Genomic DNA, 22,366 nt, shown 5'->3' on the forward strand with positions numbered 1-22,366 from the left:
TTGGCCTTTTGTTAAATCTTTTTGATGCTTCAGAGGTTTAGGAGAAGCTGTGGTTAGGGATCAGGAGCTCAGATTCAGCTGCCTGCAAGTGATAGGTATATAAAAGATAAAAGGGCCACAATACCATACAGCATCCAAGCAATCAAAATGAACACTGGCAGGGAATTAGGAAAAATAAGAAAAGCAAAGCCTGAGGTACACAATTCAAGTTGCATGCTTCTCTTAAAAAAGGTACAGAATAAATCCCACTTCTTTTCCATTTTAAATCACTCCTTTTTTAATTAATAGGTGAAGTGATGAAAACTAAGGTAACATCGAAAGGCCAAAGTATATAAGCAATAGCTCCTAGCTTGTCTTATCCAGAATAAAGGATAACATTTGCAACTAAGTTTTTTATCCATGGCAGCTGCCTAAAAAGTAGGATCCTAAATCCATACTTCTTAAAGAAATGCTATCATTTTTCAAACATGCTAAGCTACTGGCTTCTTTTTGGTCTTGAAATCAAGGCAATTATTTATGTATATAATATGGTTTTATTACAGCCTTTCTAAAAAAATCCAGCTTTGCATTTGGTTTTCCTTAATGAACTGTTGCTGAGATTCTCTGCTTCTACTTCTAATTACTTGGTTTTGAGCAGAATTCACTGTGGTTTTGAACATCAATACTGCTTTAAATTAAAACTCAACCAGGTTCTCAGGATAACCTTTACTTGCTGAAGTAAGACACTGGTGATAAAGTTGAACAGGACTGTGGGAAGAAGTTGATATTTCATCATATACTTTCAGGTGACTGTTTCCAGCCTTTTTTGCATCTACAGCATCCTATACTTTGCTAAGCCACAGGACAGGAAACCTCTCCAGGGATCATGGCTGCATTTCTGAATAACATCAGGCAAGTAGTGTACAGACTTTATTCCTCATTCCTCCCACATAATTTTAGGCCCCTGCACGGGAAGACAAGTCACTCCAGGCACCTTCTTATGGTGATTCAGCCCACTTACATTTCATAGCCTTTTGGCAATTCCCACATCTCTCCACTGCAGAGACTCCAGCTATTCCGTCCCAGTTGAGGCCTCTGCCTAAAATTAGGTTGGATGAAACAGGTCAGATTTTGGAGTGGATTTCAAAAGAAGTCTTGCCATTTAAAAGGTGGCTTGAAGTTAAGATCCTCTCTCTTCTCCATTTCTCCCTCCTTAATTTAGGAGATAATAATTCTTCTTTAGCCAGCAGAAGTAATTCTTGGAATAAATTCCTTAGTGATTCAAAACCATATATTTCAGTATGCAGGCAGGCAGACAGGATGATGTTAGGCATGTTATCAGTTGGCATTTTCTGTGAAAATCAGTTCATTGGACAAAACATCCCATTTGAAGTTTGAACACTTCAAAGAATTTGGAGTAAGTTTGAAGATGAAAAGCAAGATGCAAATGTTAATGAAATGATGGGTATTTCTTATTTCATTGAAAATACTTTGCCCTGCTACAGCACATTATGTATGTATTCTGAATCTAGAAGTCTTCCCAGATGAAAAAAAAAAAAAAATCGTCCAGACACAAAAGTTTGTTTCTCAGTATAATCAGAGGAATATCAAGCACAATAGAACAGCTATCTCTGTATTTGCTGAAACAGAAACTTTAAGAACATTCTTTTTTACATTTTTTTATGTTTTTGTTTATAGACCTGATGGGAGCTAGCAATACTGCCGTAAATCAAACAGAAAATAAAATATTATGTGCACATTTTTGAGCCTACAAAATGGATGCCATTTTGAAGGAATTTGTAATTTATCTCATTGAACAGTTAATGTCCTTATTAAATAAAAGGAGGCCTCTACACTTACATAACATAAAGTAATTTCCATTAGAAAAAAAGACATTCCTGCTACCACAGCAGACATCATCCCCTCACACTTGCAATTCATTGGCATGCCTATTGCTGCTATAGAAATCATTTGCTGGGAAAAGGAACATGAAGAATTATTTAATGGTGTTCACTTAATATGCCTTTAATATGACTTAGCAACTGGCAAAAAGAAGGAAAAACAGCACTACACACAACCAGATGGGTCCCCATGAACGGCTAACACAGACCAGCAGCGAGGGCGACCACGGTATTTGAACACTTTATCCTCTACCACACAAACCCAGTCAGAAAACGTGGAAAGCCTGGCTTGAAAATATGTGTTAACTGGGAGCAGACGTATCATAAACGCTTTGGAGAGGGTGCCACATCAGCAAGTCTGTACACATAACCGCTCCACAGACGTAGAAATACTGCTCCTCTGATTCTGCTGCCAATTTGTCCATAGGTTAATTGGCTAAGTCACCAACAGCCACCTCAATGCAAGCTGGAAATCTCTAAATTAAATTGGGTCTGTGGTATTCATTCATTACGAAAAAAATAATTACTCCATATGCAAAGTAAAGTTCTGAATCATGCTGAAGAGCTGTATCAAATGCAAGCTATTTGTATGACAAATTAAACATTGAGGCAGAGATTTTCAAACTTCCTGAGGACCATAGGTGACCCCTTTCTATTACCATTAAATGGCTATGAGGCATCCAGAACCCATGTCAGCTTTGCAAATTTCTGAGTCAATTAGGAATGTTTGTTCTAATTCATATTTCATGTTTGGGGGGGTCTATTCCTGCTACAGCTGAGTGAAAACAGATTTTGGTTTCACTTCTGTAGGAGGATTAGAGCTTTCATGAGACCGGACTAGCCAGAACTCATTTCTTCTTATTGTTCTTTGTACAATCTCTGTCAAAAAGTGTAACCTCACAGTACTGACACCTGATGCACTCAAAACAGAGAGATACACCGCCTTGCTTTGACATTGTCATATCCTGCAAAGATCCACTAGGTTAATCCAGGGTAAGTGAGACTCAGGTCTGGTTTACAGCAGAATATACTGCTCTAAAAGCAGATGGGAAGAAATGTCCAGAAGCGTTATTTATAAATGAAGATAAGTGCTGGCTAACTCTCCTGCCTTATGCTTATATCATCTAATTACTTTGGCATGGTGTTTCCCTCTTTCATGTTCCAAGTCTGCTTTCTGCTCCAGCAATTCACATCATTCTCTTCCCTATCTCTTACATTTTCTTTCCCCTCTCTTTAGATACACCATTAAAACCCTAAGTAAACTAAGCTTCAGAAGTTTATATATGCTCTGCGGTACATATCTTTTGCTCCCAATTTCCAATCAATACTATTGTTTTTGTTCATTTGTTTGTTTTTTTGCTGCAAGACAAGATGTTGCAGTGGGCATGCTTTGAGTGGGATCTCCCAGACCTTTTTGCTAACTCCAAAGCACCTCAAAAATAGTAAAAAGAGCTATGAATCCCAATGGTGAGGTTCTGTAATTCGAGGTGGAGGGGGACCACAGAACAATGAACTTTTCTAAAGAACAGAGAAAGCTGAGTGAGGCAAAAAAGAAATAAAAAGATATAAAACAAATCTGGGCTCCATTAATCATCTTTCTATAGAGCAGGGCCTTTCCTCCAGTATTATTTCTAGTCCAGCAGCCTTTAGACAGCTTCCTGGGCTAAAGCAAGTCCTCCCAGATCTTTTTAAGTGCCTAAGAGGAATGGCTTTCCTCCATCACCTCTGGCTGCATGATCCTTTCCCTGCCTTTCACAGTCGCTCCCAACACTGCATGCTTCTTCACTGTTGCCCTTCTCCTGCCTCCATTTCAGAAGCTTTTCCCAACCCACCACTCCCAGGGAAGGACTTACCTTTCCCTCTTCCCTCCGTCCCAAGGGTTTTGTCAGACAAAGGGCTGCAGGCAGGACAAGGTGAACGGCCAGCTTTCAAAGGAGCACAACATGAGGGAAATTACGAACAAAGAAATAAGTCAGGTACCATCCTGTACAGACTGAGATACTATTTCTAGAATTGCATTCTCTAGCATTCCCTAAAATGTGGATTTGCTAGAACCATTTTTCTTAACAGCTCTGAAATGGAAAGACAGAAGGAGCCTGAGTGAATATATCAGCCCAGTTGGAGCAATCACAGGCATGTGGGCTTTTGTACCAGATGGAGGTCTTACTGATGGGGCAAGATGAATAACTCGATTAAAAGGAGATCATAGAAAAGGTGGAAGGCCAAAGGTGACTTTGTGTCATGATGAGAACAAAATAGGAAAGCCCCCCAAATCCATGTGTAGCTGTGTGATGTAAAAATAGGGTGTTGACTGTCTGCAGGATGGTCCTCGCCACGACCTCCGGCCTGGCTCCTACTGCTGGAGTAAGCAGCCAACGTGATGAAACAGGGCAAATTGTAATATAATATATGGCTTGTATGTGCTGTTAAAAATTTGTAGGCGAGATGCCTCTTTCTCAGTCTCAACTTCTAAAAATCCTTGAAGCCTGATAGGATTTACAACTGCTTCAACTGTTTGAGCTACCTAATACTAAAAAACAATTCTTTCTTCCTCACCACCTGTATCTCCCTCTTTTTGATTTAGCTGAATCTTTGTGGCCATATTTCTGGGCACCTTATTTGAATGGAAGTAGTAAAGCTTCATAAATGTGTTTCAGTAAAGCGCATTTCTAATTCTGATTTGACGTAGTGAGATATAATTCCTCACTCAAATGGTCTAATTACAGTGGATTAAAAAAATACAAATGGTAGATCTCTCCCTTCAAGCACAGAAAACTAGGAGGTACCTGGCAAATAGATCATTTTTAATTATAAATATTTTTACTAAATTATTACTAATATGGGATTTAGAAAAAAGACTATAAATATAATTTAAATCTCCTTCGCATCAGTTTTTAAAACCAGTGCTTCATTAGCTCTTCTTCCATAGACAAATGGATGTTTGCCACTAGCATTAATTTGTTAAAAATAGATCAGTACCAAGGGAATCTTTGATCTGCAGAATTATCAATTAGAAACTTAAAATCAGGAAAGTGAAAATGCTTTGAAGATTTATTAGTAACTTGATTTATTCTCAGTTATTAATTCTCATTGCATAAAATAGAAAACATGAAACAACAAAGCGTGCATGCTGGCTCTGCAGTGATCCTTGAAATAATTAGTTTCCTATGAGTCCTGGGACATATGTTATGGGCTATTTAACTACATAGTACATGTATTCCTATGAAAATTTAGGCAGCATCTGTGAGAGACACATTTGTGACCTGTATTGCAGCAAATAATACATTTGTAGCTAAGGTTTTATGAAAAATCAGGTAAGCTTTGAAGTGTTTAACTAAATTTCCTCTTCAAATTTTCTCTAAAAATTCCCTCACCTTGCAGTAAGAACAGAGTTGATAGTATCATTCCAATTCAGCTTATTTTTCTTTACTTCTGGCTATCATATTGATGGGAATTAAATGTAAAGCACTGGGCAAATCAGATCATTTTATGATTACACACGATAGCCTGCTGTTCAGAAAGAAATAACAAAACATCAACCTTCCTTACGTGCCATTACAGTTTCTTCAAACCTAAGCAGTCTACTCATTTTGACCAAAATGCTGCACACTGACATTGTACTCACATGTGCAAAGGCATGCGTAAATCGTAGGTACCCATAACATATATAATCAACGCATTTGGTACTTCCTGCCGGTGACTTAGCCCAAGAGACATGATCTTAGCTCCATCCTGTTAGGCACATCTACTACCCTAGAAATACTTTCTGTGAAGCTCAGTATAATTAACTAATCCAAGTGGTTACTTGAAAATCTACAGTGTAGAAGACATTTCTGGACTAGCTGAAGGGGTGGATTGACCGGAAAATGAATATACAGGTGGGAAAAAAATAAATATTGTTTATGGAGCACTTGAAACAGCTACAAGCCAAAATACTTTGGCTCAGCATGCCTTAAACACTTAGATAGATGAAAGACAGACTGGGCAAGAAGGCTACCAAAACAAAACAGCGTTTTAAGTTTGACAGAGTAAAGAATTTAAAAAAAACCATACCGTGTAAGTCAAAACAATGGTGATATATATTGTATCTGCAGATTATAAACTTTAGGAGGCATTACATTTTCAGTTTAGAAATATTTTTTCAGGATTTTATATGAAACCAAAGTATTCGAGGGAGATTGAGAAAATAAAATCAAAGCTCTTTTTAGGAAGCTTTTACTGAAAAATTCTAAACTTCAAATGTTGTGAGGGCTTTTTTGTTAAAAGCCCCTTCTGCAAACAAGGTCTTTTCCCTCAGCGTGTTTTGAGGGAGTAGCTTTGATCAACCTCAGAGAAAAGGAGGAAGTGTGTCAGGGTGTTTCGGTAGCAAGCTAACGGCCTCACACCACACACTGAGGTTCACCATTTAAATATCGCAGCAAATTACCAGAAGCAAAGCTATGTATCGTAACAGCTACATAAGTCGATGTCCTTGAGGAAGGACTTACAGAGCTCCTCCATCATTCAGGAATTGTTTGTGCGCCCAATTTTGAAGGTTCGTATCAAACATTCAGTTCACCTTGTGCAGTCCGAAGTGGAGATGGCACTTTTTACCCCTACGTACAAAGGAAAAAAAGAAGAAAAGTAAGTTATCCTGTGTCAGTGGGAGAAGTTCAGAGAACAAGTATTCTCCCTGGCAATCCCCAGTGTTTCTCTAGACTTTCCATTTGCGTAATGGGTGAATACCCGAAGATTCAAATCGCAACCCAGATGAAACCCCAACAGTTAATCTCTTCCGTCACATAAATCTACAGCAACTTGTTCTAGGAACCAGGCTTCACGCTGCCACCTCATACCTGCGATATTTTTAGTATTTCCTGGTTTCTGTCAGGAGAGAAATCACAAAAAGTTGGTTTTCCTGTGCATTTCCTTATTTGCCATTCTACCTCAGAAGAAAACCAGAGCAGAGAAACAAAGGGGAGCAGCACAGCAACTACCTCTGCACGCCGGTTGCTGCCGCGTGCCCTGAGAGGAAGCAGTCTGATCATTTGAAAATGCTTGAAATATAGCTCAAACGTGCACACAGCTACTTCGAATCACTCTCCAGCACACTTCCAGTGATTTGTACCGTTCTGTTAACTTAAAATAGTCAGGAACTGTGCTTGTGGCTGCTTTGCATTCCCAAGTGGCACAAAAAAAAAAAATGGATTGTACTAGGGAATCCACCTTTCATAAACTCTCCACTCCCTTTTTTCACCAGTTATACCAAATAATTAACATGTTAAAAAAAAAAGACTTATTTGAAGACATAAGAAAAACACATACAAAAGCTGTGATTTTGCCTCACTTGAAAATTATTTCCATACTCATTTCCCTTCCTTTTTTCAAAAGCTCTGTCTGGTGATCTCTGACACGCCAACGCAGCTGTGAATCCCGCAGAGCGCAGGGGGGCTGCGGTACCCCTCTGCGGGAGCGCACCCTCCGCACACCCGTGGACGCCCACGCAGGTGTCCGGCACGCCACAGGGCTGCACCAGCACCCGTCGCTTTGGGGAGCACCGCGCACGCGAACCCGACGACACATCCTGCCCCGCACTAGGGGCAGGCGCGCGGAGCGGCGTCTGCGGACCCGATATATATATCCGCGCGCACAGACGTGCAGTGAAGAGGGCAGAGCGCCGAGGCCGGAGAGGGAAAATGGGAGTAACAGTTTCCTGAGGACTGCTAAGCCAACACGCTATTAAATATACCGTCTGACATTGTTCTCTTCTCTCGCTCTTGCAGCTACCACATGTGATGGAAAAAGTCCAAGTCAAACACTCTCACCAGAGCATGCTCCGAGACAGATGACTAGGCCTCAGCTTTGCCAATACAATACGGTCCTATTTGCTATTTATTTTTGTAGTTCAAAGACCTGGCAGTGGCCCATTTGATGCCTGCTATAAGGACCAGTGCGCTCCTGCTTACTGCCGTGCGATTCGCAAGCCCGCGGACGGCAGGCACGCAGGCCGGCATGTGCCAGTCACCCAGAGAGCCTCCGCACAAAGAGCGCGGCGATTCTCTGAAAGGCAGAAAAAAGCCAGCTCCCGTTTCCCCTTTGAAAACCTGCAATGACAGGCTGCCAACTGGAGGACCTTGCTTTAATCACAGCAGCCACATGAAAGAGGTTATTCTGTTTATCTTAGTTCATTTAGGAAACCGGTGATAAGTCTGCCATGAAAAAATTCCCTCTTCTCCCCAAAGCTGGCATACTCGTCCCAAGACAGGGTCTTTGATTTCATTTTAAGTGAAGTTATTTACAGTCATATCACACAGCAGATGAGTTTTTTCATTCTACTAGATGACTTCTTCTCCCTAAAAAGCATGATGTGAATACTGCAAAATTCCTACTAAGTACCACGGCCTCTCCAAGTGGAAGTGGTGGGAAACCAGCAGCAGCTTTTTCTGAAGCAGCAGCCAGCGTGAGCGCACAGGCCACGTCCTTGACAAATGCACCCAGCAAGGCGGCAAGGGCGTGCTGGAAGAGACGCTGCGGCCCACACATAGGAGGGGACAAGGACGAGTCAGGGCAGCTGCCAAAGTTTTAATTTCTCCTCTGTCACTTCCCCCAGGTGCTCAGTCACATTTGCCTCTGCCAGGATCGAAGCTGGTGTCAAGATGTGTGCAACATGACTAGTCTTTTCCCCTCCAGTGCTCCTTTCATACTAGGCTTTCCCTGAGCTGCTTTCGCTGGCAAGAAGGCTCCTACAGTAGCAAAGACAGGATCTGAGCAGCAAGCCAGTGATTGCGCTAACTGTAGAAAACCCCTTTTTTCCAAAGAGCAATTCAAGGAACCATACAGTAATTTAAGTTGGAAAGGATTCCTGGAGGTCCCCTGTGCAAACCCCTGCTTGAATAGGGCCAGCTTCAATGTTAGCTCAGGTTGCTCAGGGCTGGCCCGGGGGAATTTTGAGTATCTCCAAGGACAGAGATCCCACAGCCCTTCTGGGCAGCCCCTTCCTGGGCTTAGCCACCCTCACCGTGAAGACATTTTTCTTCCAATCTAATCAGCATTTTCCTCACTGCTACTTGTGACCATTGCCTTCGTCCTTCTGCTGCACACCTCCAAAATGAATCTTGCTCCATCGTCTCCGTAGCCACCCACACAGTAGCTGAAGGCAGCCGTGAGCTCCCCCCATAGTCTTCCCTTCCCTGGACGAACCAAGCCCTCTCTGCCTGTCCTCATACAGCCATCCTCTGCATCATCCCTCGGCCACCCAGCTGCTCTCTACCAGACTCGCTCTGTTTTGTCCCCTTGAGTGGGGGGCCCAAAACTGAACACAGCCCTCCAGATGGGACCCCACAAGGTCTCACAGTTGCCAGATAGGGAGGAATGATCATTTCCCTCGACCCGCTGGCCAAGTGGTCCAATATTACTGCAAAGGTAGACTGCTGATTCCTGTTCAGCTTCCTGTGCCAACTGTGAACACTTGCAGTGCACCATGTCGGATGCCTGCTTTCTATGCAAACACACGACACTGATATTTAATAAAAAGGTGCAGATATATTTTTTTAATTATTTTTCTATTGCTAAATAATATTTTGCTGTTCTCACAAATGCACACTGATTTTTACTTCTCCCACTAGGCTTTCCGAAGATAATAGGACTACTGGCTGTGTAGGCATATTACATAAAGATATGAGACTGGATCCTAACTATTGAATAAGAGGATGAGATATATCTTTGCCATGGAATAACAACAACAGAGAAAAACAAAGATACAGACTAATTGCAGATAAAATCTTATATTTCTCTTCTCCATAAGTTAGCTTTGGATGTGGATATTTGGCCATGGAATAGCGTGGATAATTAAAAAGTTACTGTTCTCCCTATAGATCATAATAGTATGTACGATTTTTTAAGTTTGCCACCATATAGAGACAGCTGGCTGCCACCAGGGCTGTTTATTGTGTAGCCAGATTCTGTAGTTCTGTTGCATTAGTCTTCTGGGCTCATCAGATACTTCACAGGATTTGAAAGTCCATGAGCGCAATTTTCTCTCTACTAATGAGAAGTATTAGAAGGTGTGAAACAGTTGACAAATCCTTCTGAACCTGATGAATGCAGGGTAGTGACTGGGATGATGATGGTAGTATGTGTTGGACACTGTTGGGCACATGTTGCTAAAGGACTTTGGAAGCAGACTTGATAACAGAGGGATGAGTGAAAGACATTTATGGACATGCTTGATCCCTGACAATCACATGAAGCCTCAACCTCTGCAAAAACATATATGCAAACTGAGAAGAAAACTGTTTTCATATTTGTAGAAAGATGCATAATTTTCAAATTCAGAAGAATCATTATTTTCAGCACAATCATTTTTCCTCTTGAAAAGTAGGTTATATTACCACATTCACTTCTGACTTCTCAGCCCTTGGCACCCATAACTCAATTTTCCTGTCTTAAAAAATTGCTGAGGTCTCAATGCTGATATCTCAGCAAACATAATATTTCATCTCTAACTGTATCCTGTTTAGTCTGGATTTGTTCATGTTCACTAGCAGCGGATTTGAAATATAGCCTTGCAGAATAATCAGTAATGAACACACAAAAGCGACAGGCCATAATTTCATAGTTTTCATGGGAGATAACATGAGATATTTTGCAAAACCTTATCATACAATGTGATTGTGCCAATTTACCTCTCTCAGTAAGATAGAGTTATTCTTCTTGCAAGATATTAGGAGATGCTATTATAAATCTTGCAGTATCTTTCAAATGTGCAATTACTCTTCACAAGTGCCCAGATGGGGATTATATCTCATTATATCAAGTGCTATGCAAAAAACAAATGTCTGCCTGTAATTAATGGGGTTGGAAACTTCAAGAAGAACAGATCTGCTGATGAAAAAAACACAAATGGTCAGAGTTTCAGCTTGAATAACAACTCAGATGGCTGGATGTTTATCTTAACCTTGTCCAAAGTATGCAGGCATCCTGAGAATGCAAAACTGAACTGAAACACAAGAATGACCTTCCCTGTAAGCTTTCCACTGTGTCCTTTGTCTATGTGTCTATTTGTTAGAAACATGTCCAGAAACTTTCCTTCCTCATGCTACAGTAGCACTGAGATTTCTGATCTTTTTTTTAGAAACAGAAATAACGGATCCCTGAAAAAAATGAAAACCAGTTTCATACAATGTAAGGATAGAAAATGGTCCATTTCAGTGCAAGCTTAAATTAGTTCCTGCTTTATGAGTGAACTCATGAACACCTAGACCTGTTGCTTGCTCACATAGGCATAGCATTGCCAGATTCCCAATCACAAGTGCTAACCTACTTTTCCGATATAAAACATTCCCATTGCTCCTACCTGGAACTTTAAAACACACCACTGCATAACTGTTTCCTTCCTTTACCACTGCAGCGTGCTGTGAAAAAACATTATCCTGGGACTATCTTGCTCAAGAACCACTTGTGGGCATTCCACAAACTTTTCAGTATTTCAATTTAATTTGCCCCACTAACGCGTTTCCCAAAAGAAATGTCTTTGGATGACATACTTAGATGTATGGCCGAGATAGCTATACAGGCTCATTTCTCCCCTGAAGTCTTCTGTAACATTATTAGCTGAACAGGTTCAGGTGAATATATATTCAGACACACTCTTATGCAATTGACTTTTAATATAAGTTATGAATAGATCTTTACAGTTCTAGGTATTTTTTCTCCTTACTACCAACATATATAAAGAAAATTGCACTTGAATAAAATGATTCTCGTTGTCTAATGAACATTTCAATTAGACAAACCAAGAGTTGATCTAGTTCTAAAAAACTTTGTATACTTTGAGAGGAGTTTTCAGTGCTCACTGAAAATCAGTCTTAAAGTAAGCAGTCTCTCACTTGAAGCCATGGGGCAAGTCAGATCAGATCTTTAAGCTGTAAAGTGAAAACAGCTGAAATTTTTCATTCAAGAAAAATTACCATTATGAAAAGAAGGCTCCATAGTTATGATTCTATCAATTTCTCTTTCATTCTCAGATATGTTGAGAAGCAAAAAAGAAAAGCAATTCCTTTTCCTTTCTATTCTAAGAGGAAAAGGAGCCAAAAAGCAGAGGTGGGTAAATTCAATTTACCTACATTTAATTTCAGCCTCAGCACTGTCATTTGTCAATGTCAGGATCACACACTTCCATTTAGCGAATCCTTGCAACCCTTACGGATGCATAAAATGTAAACACTGAAAGTAAAGTTTGTAGAACAAGTAACCAGGAAAAACAGTGCTCTGCCTCCTTTCCCCTCCAGCTCTCAAAACCTGTCTTGAAAATGTTTAAAGACTGCTGCAAAGCCTCTGTGCAAATGGATGCCACTTCCTAAACAGGAGATCATTAAGAGATGATGAAAAACGGGAGCGGTAATGGCCTTTTTCAGATGGATGGCACCAGTTTCAGAGAAAGCTTTTTGTAAAAAAAAAAAAAGAAAAAGGCTATTGGACCACCTTTTTTTACGTGCTGGCACATCCATCAGTCTCAGCTTTCTCCTGAGTGAAAAATGAACACACAATGTTCAGCATCGTGTCTGGGCTTTCTGCTGTCCGGAGAGGAATTACCCTGCAGGCTCTCTGGGGCAGCAGCTGCTGCTCAGCGGTGCCTCCTTCACCTGGGGGCAACTGCAACCCCCAAAGATCTGCTTCTGACTTACCAGTTTGCCCTTTTGACTTTTTTCCTTGAATTTTGTTCCACCAAGTCTGTGAGTAATCAACTTCTCTCTCTAAATAGCGTTTAGGATGCAAACCGCAGGTTTTTCTCCTGCTGGAATCCCAGCTTGCTTAAGCCCACTCACTGTAATTTTGTACTTGTTATTTGCATCTTGCACTGTGCTCTTAGTAGAAAATTGAAATGGCTGCATTAATTGGCTCTAATAGTTGCACTTGAAAGATTAGTGCAGTTTTATGTGTGGGAATACCAAAACTGACAGGACTTGCCAACACTTAATTTGCACTTGAACCATTTGGTAGGTGACTTAACTCTGATCACGTGTAACCCTTTAAAAATAATAACAAAAATCATATACTGAACAATGTGAAATAAATACGCTGAAATACTTTTGCATCACTGAGGTCTCTTACTCTCTTTTTTGTTCTGTGCCACTCAGAACAGGATAAGAGGCATTTGTGCTATATTATTTATATATGTGCAGTTTGTTCAGGAGGCTTTCCCTGCGGCTGGGAGACAATGACAGTGTATATTTATCAAGAAATATGCAATCCTGAAATGCTGCTCGGAACTTTCCATGGGTAGTGAGTTAACAAGTCAGAGCTCTGCCTATAGGCTGATTAAGAAAGTATTACCTGGATCTAATGATATGCTCTTGCTTTCACTAAAACAGTAAAATGCAAACCAGAATAAAACTCTGGCTACATAAGCATGAAATATAATTTTTTCCAGTAGACTGTTTTAATGTGTTGATTTTTACATCCTGTTAGAGTCCTTAAATAAAATCAGCCTAGAGTTTGGAGGTTTTGGCCATTGTATCTAAAAGATATTAGCAGCCAGACTGTAAATGTGATCATTTCTATCTCTCTCTGGCCCTTAATAACAATATTATGACAACGAGAAAGGAACCAAACTGTGCTTATTAATGTACTCATGTAATTTTCAACCTAAAAACCTCTTATATTTTTTTTTCTAACAAAGCCAGTAAAACATACTTCTAGCAATTGACTAAGCACTTAAATGTGTACTTACCTTTTATCTTGCAAGTTGACCCCTTGACATCAACAGGACTATGTAGGAGCAGAACTGGCCAGAAACAGTAACACTCTCTGCATTAAAAAAAGAAAAAAAAATCTGAAAAAAAGGAATTAATCCCAAATCATTTACCCCCCCCATAAATATTTACTTTTTTCATGGAAAGCAGAAGCAAACAGAATGTTCTGGCTTCCTGAATGTGTGCCAGGAAAGCTCCTGTCATTTGCCAAAAAGTGAACTTATAAATAATAACAGTGAAAAAGGTGGCTTCAATAAGCACAAGAAGGGAGCAATAAAATGATTATGAGCAGCCTAGTAGGTAGTAATTATAGCCATAAAACTGTTGCTATTTACTCACTCATTTATTTATAGCTATCTCAGCAAAAGAAAGATGTGAAAAAGGATGATGAGAGAGTTCTGAGTCATTTTAATCATTTGAGAAGCTCATCATGTTCAAGAGCGCTGTTAAGAGTGAAAGCAGAAAAGGACTCATTGGAAAACTTGATAAATGGCCAGCCTACTGTGTTTTTCAAGGGAACCTGATAAACAGAACTTTATATGCATACAAAACTGTGTGGGAAAAGAAACTGGTTTGATTTTTTCCGAGTGAGGAATGTAGAAATGCTTCTTGAACAAATAAAAATATCAGTAACTATGGGAGAGTCATGTAATTAAACTCAATATTTGGATTAGCTAACACTAGACACATCACTGCTAACTCCTGATAATCATTCTGAAAGTAGCTTCACTGGGTCAGGGCAGAGAATGGATCTTAACATTTGTGACAGAAAAAGCATCATAAATTTTATTTCATTCTGTGTTACATCAACTATAAAACTGAAGCTCAGAATTATAAATCTAGGTCTTGAAATCCAAACAAGGTCAAAGAGGGTGGCAGGAACTTAGAGAACACACTGCAAAATGATTATCTAACCCATGAAAACTTGCACTTTGAAGATCAAAAAAATCCATCAAAAGTCTGAATAAATTAAATATTTCTAACTTGATTTCATAGCAATGTTAAAGAAACAGATTTATTGAGAATTTCATGTTCAAACAAGTAGTGATATTGTGTAGAAAGTTGAAAAATTGGAAAATCTCCACAGGCTAGAAAGTTTATTGCAGAACAATTAAAGCATTTCATTTTTTTACTAACTTATTCCAATAAAATAGTTCATCATGATAGTATATGTCTAAATCTAAACATATAATAAAACAAAATGAAAAGGAATAATTTCATATTATAAAAAATATTTTGATATAATTGAAAAAATCAGAAAGCAAAATGAGTCACTAAAATTTTCTTGTATTTAAAAGGTTGTTAAAATTGATACCTTTCTGTGATACTTTCCAACTTCTATAAGATTTCTTACTCTGATAAAAATTTGTTCTATAATTTTGATGGAGCAGCACTGCTATTTAATAAACATTACAGAAAGAATTTGAATGTTGTGATAGAGAGATGCCAAACAGAAAATTTAAAATATCCTTATAACACATCAGCTAAATGAACTCAAATATATTCAACATAAAATTTGAAAAACAGGGGTCTTGAGAATGTTCAAAATCCTGTACATACATTAACTTTTTGGTTATGGCTATGATTTTCAAAGATTTATTTTCAATTAAAATTGAGCATCTAAATTTCTGAAATGAGCTTGTGAAAATTATAACTTTATAACTAAGGAATTGTTAAAAGTTTGTATTATGATAGGTTGAAAGTTTTGATGGAGATGAGCAAACCAATTAATATGTATATTAGAAAACAGTGTATTAAAAGCATTATTGAATCTTTCACTTCCATAGCTCAGTTTCAAATATGACTGGACTGAATGCTGTTACCACTAGCTACCTTTCGGTGACCGCAGAAAGTTCTTAAGGAACAGATACATATAAACTAATCCCTTGGAAAATAGAGCTAATTATTAACTTCCTATTTTCTAAAATTCTTCAGCCAAAGACCTAGTCTTGCTTCGGCAGACTATGTGGTAAGATGGTAGCACTCTCTGCACATACTTTTTATGCATTGTGGAAATTTTTAGTACTTTGGAGACTTTAATCCAAAAAGAACAATTCCTATTAAACTGCTGATTGGACTCCATGGTCATGATTTACTCCAAAACAAATCCAGACCCCCTCTGAAATCTGTTGTTACAACATCTCACAGGTTTAGGATGTTGATTTGTTTTGGTCTTGGAATGAAAATCACTTCTCTGTCCACAGTATACACATACAAGTTACAAGGACTTTAACGTAAAGAACCATCCCTACAAGTACTCTGCAGACCAGGAGCCATAAAGAGTCAGGCACGTCACAAAGGCGTGGAAAGAGCTGCGACCGAGTAGAAGGAGAAACTTTCTACTTTCAGAAAGACTGAGAGGAAAGATCTCCCGCTGACTTAGGAGGAAAGAACATATTCTGTTATTTTACAAAGGTATTTCAAAGCTGTATTCTTATGGTTTTGCCCAGAGGTGCTGGGAAAGAGAAGGATTAACACTGTCTAAGGGAAGTGTTATTTGCAAATAGCATATATTTGCATTTTGTGGGATTGAAAAAGTAAATGAAGTTTCCATCTTAAAAAAACAAATGGAGAAATATATTCTAAACCATCTGATTAGATACAAATAATCCATGCATTCTTCCTATCCTAATTTCACTTTTAAGTGCAATTACATGATAGGAGGAATATTTAATGTAATGGTCATATCGATAGCTGGGAACTTTCTGTGTCACAGAAGGAGGCTGCGAAGGTGCCACTGATGGCACAGGATACCTGTACTTGAATGCTTTTCTTGTGGAAGCAGAGGCCACGAGGAGATAAGGAAACATGGTGCCTTCAACGGCTGTGCTGAATAATTCTTTTAGTATTTTGGGGGTATTTTTGCTCATCACCAGCTGGATAATAAGGAGAAAAACTATTCCTAATTAGCTTAATTAGGAATTAGTCTAGAAAACCAAAGCCACCCTCATTCAGTACTGAAATTAATATCCATTAACTAGGTCATATTATCCCCAATTACTAGAGTCTACAGAGTTCCTTATGGAAAATGTCCTTCTATATTACCACAGGACATGAAGAAAATCGAGGATGTATCTAGTTCAGTAATGGATTCTGTCAAGCAGAAAATTAACCAACATACAGCCTATGTTTTATCACTAACCGCCCATCCTGTAACTCTAAAATGCCTGAAGTATGTCAGGTATTTGTTTCAATCAAAACACCAAGGGGAAAAAAAAAACAGAGAGCCCTCTCAGAGTCTTTGGAGAGAAGAGAATTTAACTCAGAAATTAAAGACTAGATGTTTTTATCTACCGAGAAGAGCTTAGTGCAGCGAGTAGGCGGGGAGGATATCAGGGATACTCTTGGCTCCAGTGATCCTCCAGGCAAGGCTGGATTCACTCTACGTGCCTCACCCTTATTTCTCCTCCAACGTATTTCCTCAACCTGGCATGGGGAGCCTTGGTAGCTGGCAGAGGAGCTAGCTCAGGCACTGACTTCTTCATGCGGGCTAAGCAAAATTTTAAAAAGTCCAAATAACAGAAGTCCTTATTATTTCAATGCCTGCCAGCTGCTTTCTGTCAGTGACAGTACTCTAGCACACCATGAAGTACCCTCTTGCTGAGAACCGCTGATGCTGCATTATATTTTCAGATGATGAATACCACGAATCAATCACAAAGGAGGTACTCATGTCCTCTAAAGACAACTCTCTTGAGGCAAAGGCTATATCTAATCGGCAAATAAAGGGTGTTAAGGTCCTGAGTCCACAATTTCCAACATACTCCAAGCCTTATCTATTACCTTCGGGACCGTTTTGCTCCCCCCCGGAAACAATACGTGAGAACGAGGATGAATGCTAGCACTGGTTTGCTCCCAACCTGGACTCATAAGTACCTGCGGTCCTACAGTTCAGATATAGCCAAAGATGACTTATTTGAAGTGAAGGTATGGACAGGTATATATTCATCTAAGAACCTGATACATCAATCTCTTTCGCAAGTAGAGAGCTTTATCCTCTAATTCCAGCTATGTATATAGCAATCAACAGCACAAGAGACTTATTTCAGTTTATCAATACTATATCAGGTTTTTCTCCCATTGAGAGAAACGAACTCAAAATAACAAAAATATCCAAAGGCAGCCATTAGACTGGCAAGATAGCATATTTTCCTTCGTTGTTTTACACAGTGGATAGGACAGCAGCTCCTCTGTCAGTGGGAGAGCATTGCTTGCTCTTTACTCTTCACTAAGACGTTTTTCAGGCTTGAGAAACACTTGCTCCGTTTTACAATATGTTACCTTAACCTTTAAAAATAATTGTAATGAACAAAACGGAGAAAACACAGACATAAAGTGTTTATCTTGAAGCTGATTCATTTTTTCTCTTCTCAAGGCTAAGATTAGTTATGTTGTTATGACTTATTATGAAATATGCAATCAGACATAGGTATGCCTGCTCAGTATTTCTGTGAGATTACGTGATTGTCTATAATAGACAAATGTCAACATCCTTAAGTTTTCACTGAGCTACTTTCTCTGCAGTTTCATTACAGGGGTCAAGGTTTTAATACCTATAGGGGCTAAATTATCTACTCTGGGTGAGAAAGATGTATTTTTAAGGTGGGACTAGGTTTTCATAGGGTTATTCACTGTGGTTTACTCTTTCTCGTAATCAACATTGTTAAGAGCTCAAGTAATGTATCATTTATTAAAAAATAGTATTTTTCTTCAGTCTTCTTTCAAAATATATTCTGCTTTGCAGCCATATCTTCTCTTCATGAACTGGTTACAAGTCAAAATGGTATGCATCAGCAGCCTTTAAAAATAAAAATAAAGCTGTTTTCCAAACTGTTTCTTTCATACTAAAACAAAGTTTGAGAGCACTGTAGTTTTTAATTTGCATGGTAGAGATGCACTAACCAATTGGAAGGCAGTTGCTGCCAGGAACATTTGGTGTCAATTACAGCAGAGCTAGAGAAAAAAAATATATATGTATTTTCAAGAGAAACTGGCAAAATCTCACGTTTTTCTTGGGTTTGTCAGAAGTGAGGATTTCCTGCATTTTCTGTTCTGTCAAAAGGCAGTTGGTCCCAGTGAAACGTCAAGATGTCTTTATCTAAGTAATTGCCCCACTTGCATTCTCAGCAGACCAGAAAGTTATACTGTTTTCATGAGCAATAATAAGAATACTAGAATGTGATTATTAAATGCAGACATCTGAGGGACAGAAATCATAAAAATGGAGGATAATTTTCCACTTAGTTATTTAAATGGCTGCCACTGTTATTCCTGGAACTGTCCCATGACCACTGCTATTGGTGGTCACATACCTCTGAGCCCAGGTTTGTCTTTATGCTGTGAGTAACTTCTCCTAGGAGCAGGTCCCACTGATTTCATTCCCTACACTTCCAACATGATTATGGGACAGAATCAGGCCCTTAGGATCTAAAGAGAAAGCTCTGACAGTGGATAAGTAGAGATGCTGCACTTTTCTTAAAAGACTTTTTAAAGTTATAATAAAATACACATGGAGTGTAGTTTTCAGTTCATAAAGCAAACTAGTGCTTTCTGGTTTGAAAAATGACCTCCAGTGAATAATAATGTCCTTGCTTGTGGCTTCAGGATGTAAACCCTGTAGGTTTTCACCTTTTTCAATCCCACAGAGCAATTCTTTTACCCATAAACTAAAGCTCCAGCCCAAATCTGTTTCATTACATACCTTTAAAATGTCATTTTATGCTAAAAATGCGCTAAATGAATTTTAAGTGCGTTCTACCAATTGTAAAAAGAAAACTACATATCGATTTCTATACACAATATAGAATATAGAAATGGTGTCATGTTGGGAAAAAATACAATAGAGATATAAGCTGTTCACAGACTGCTGGTGACCAAGCAGTAGGTCAGTCACGCTATTCTTGGTTCCTCTAAAATAAACAATATTTTCATTTCTCTCTACCTTTGTGCCCCTCACACATGGTAGTTGTAGCTGGGTACACTCATCAGCATGAGTGTACCCCTTCCAACAACGATGATGGCACTCAACTTCGGAGCACGCTTGGTTGCCCAGGGTCCAGCTGGAAAGGCACGTCCTGGAGCTAACTGGGAGATGAGAGGGTGTCACTGGGATAAGAGTAACAAGTTTCTCTGCATATGATGAAGGTCTGCAGCATTAGCAAACTACAACTACACTTGGTCTTATTGCAAAAAAAGGGGCAGCTCTCTGAGCTGGCATAGTTGCGTGTGTACATTCTGCAATCCTGTATCTCCTTGGAGCTATAAAAGGAGGCCCAGCATGTAATCTCATCCCTACCACATCTGGAATAATTCCCCCGGAGTCACAAGCCTCACTCTCTTGTTCCTGCAAAATAACACACTGGAATTACCTCAAAAACTGTCAGCCATCAGAAAGGGTGGTGGGAATTCCCCTTTCCTAGTGGCACATTTGGCTAAAACATGCAAAGCCATGTCCTACACGTTAGACTTCTGCCTACTTGTGCAGGGAAGCAGCCTTCAGAATTGCTATAGATACCTTTTCACTCCACTGAAATTCAGACCAATTCACTTTTAGATGCCCAATTATGGGTTGACTGCGAAGTGCGAGACATGCAATATCTGAACTTTTTAGCTTTTGCTTCTAGTCAATTCTAGTTCAATATTGATATGAAGCTTTATTATACAATACATACAATACAGGCAATACATTTGGACCTAGCAGCAATGAAGGTAGCTTGCATTTTTAAGTGTGGTGTGACAAAAATGACAGCAAAAAATATTGTTTTCAAAACAATAAAAATTTGTCCTTAAAGAAAACACGATTTTCTATAATTCTGTGTATTAGCCATGATTATCAGGATTCCTATAACTTTTAAAAGTAATTGGTGCTTTCATCATGGAGGATAGCTGATGGGACACCTTCTCTCGCAGTAAAATTAGAGCATTAAAATTAAAATGGCATTTTGACAACACATCACAGTTTGGTCTGGTATCTTACTGGCACAAATCAAACACAGCCGGTTCCACCCATCATACAGCCACCTCAAACTGAAGGCCAATACTACACCACCATTTATTTCTACTTACTTGCATATTTGTATTCCTACAGAAACATTATATTTCTCTGTACAGGATACATCCCTGGGTCTAATTAAAATCCCTTTCATCTTTTCTTCTCTATTCAGTATTTTATCACAAGACAGCATGACAAAAACTTATTCTTGACTTAAATGCCTCGGTGAAACTAAAGGTGTTAATTGCATTTATAGAAAAGAATATTAAAACTGAAGGGAACCCACAAGACAGTTTCTCTGGTCACCCACTGCCAAGACTGTTTCTAATTTTACATTGGTGAAACCTGGGAAATACTTTGTTAGCACTTCTCTCTGTCTCTCTCTCCCAGCACTATTAGAGAAGAGCTGGCTTTGCCTCATTTTACTTATTTCATTCAAAGGCCTCCTCACCTTCCCTTGGCCTATTTTTTTTTCCTTCTCTCTCCCTCACCCACTCCCAGTCATAAAGCTTTCTGTAAATTATGGTGAGCTTCACAGCTCTGTGGGTTTTAAAAAAAACTCATAAAATAAAGCCATGGTTTTTTTTAAAGTAGAACACATGCAGGGTGCTTAAGAGAGATGTGAAAATGCTCTCATTTGACTACCCTCATTTGAGGGTAATTTTTGGCAACAGATGAACTTCATAAAGAACACAAGGAATAAATTAGCAGGTCATCAACATCTTTGCAGTCATAGAACATAAGAAGGAGAAAACTGTTAAGAATAGTTACATTAGGTGAATCAATGGATAGATTATATATAAAAAAAGACAAGAAAGTCAGTTTGGGCATGTCTTAACACTGTCTGAGCTCCTTAAGTTATTACATCCAATTGTCTTTTCATTTTTCTTTTCTTCACATCTCCTAAATTTCAGTGCCTATTGTTGAGCGCTTGCCTTTGGTCACCCAGAGCCTTTTCGCAGGGCCAGATATTTATAGCTCCAAATAAAGAGCTAAAGCACAGTCTCACAGTCAGGTTTGATATATCTCAAAATGGTCACCCAAAATACATCACTCAAAGTTAGCGGAAACATTTGGAAATAATGGTCTAGTACAATGCAGTCTGTGAAAGAGAAAATAATATGAAATGAAATTTTTACCTTGCAATGACTGTATGTGTAAAGTAAGTATTTTACAAGCCTTGTTATATCATATTACTTAGAAATATGAGGGATTTGTCCTTTCTTTGAGCAGAAAGTAATGTTTCCTGCTTACAGCTTATTGTTAGCAGACCTATTGCTGCTGCTGCTGAGATCTATTGCTGCTGCTGCTGCTGCAGAAACAAAGTGAATACATCAACAAATCAACAAGGAAAGATTTATTTTTCTTAATAAGTTAAATGAATAGAAATTGACCCATCTGCAGTGGTCTCATGTCAAAACTGGGATCTAAAAACAACCAAATAATAGGAATATAACACCTTTTTGCTGCAACATCAGCATGCTGAAATTCGCCATATGCTTGACATAAGCACCAGGGTCATGGCAATGGCAAAACGTAAGAGAGTTTCTAAATATTATAAATGATCATTTTCCAGCTAAAAAGGTACTGAACCTAACTCATAATAGATTTTAATACTGGAAAGACCTAAACTATGATTATTTACTAGTCTGATCTTCTGCAGAAGGTTTTCTGGCCTGGTTGTAACCAGTAGAAGACAAATTGCCATGCTTTCCATTTATCATCCACCCTCAGATAAACCAGCATCCCTTGAAAGAAAAGTA

General features: G+C 38.9%; 1 long non-coding RNA gene across 1 annotated transcript; it reads right to left on the reverse strand.

Annotated features, from left to right (window-relative positions):
• Positions 1-1,024: 1,024 nt before the first annotated feature.
• On the reverse strand, positions 1,025-13,661 carry LOC112996772 (uncharacterized). Its single transcript, XR_003262548.2, has 4 exons — positions 13,591-13,661; positions 6,368-6,475; positions 3,734-3,805; positions 1,025-1,078 (listed from the first exon to the last, which is right to left on the reverse strand). It is a non-coding gene; the product is annotated as an uncharacterized LOC112996772 (long non-coding RNA).
• Positions 13,662-22,366: the final 8,705 nt, after the last annotated feature.

This window comes from Dromaius novaehollandiae, chromosome 4 (assembly GCF_036370855.1).
Source record: "Dromaius novaehollandiae isolate bDroNov1 chromosome 4, bDroNov1.hap1, whole genome shotgun sequence".
NCBI lineage: Eukaryota > Metazoa > Chordata > Aves > Casuariiformes > Dromaiidae > Dromaius > Dromaius novaehollandiae.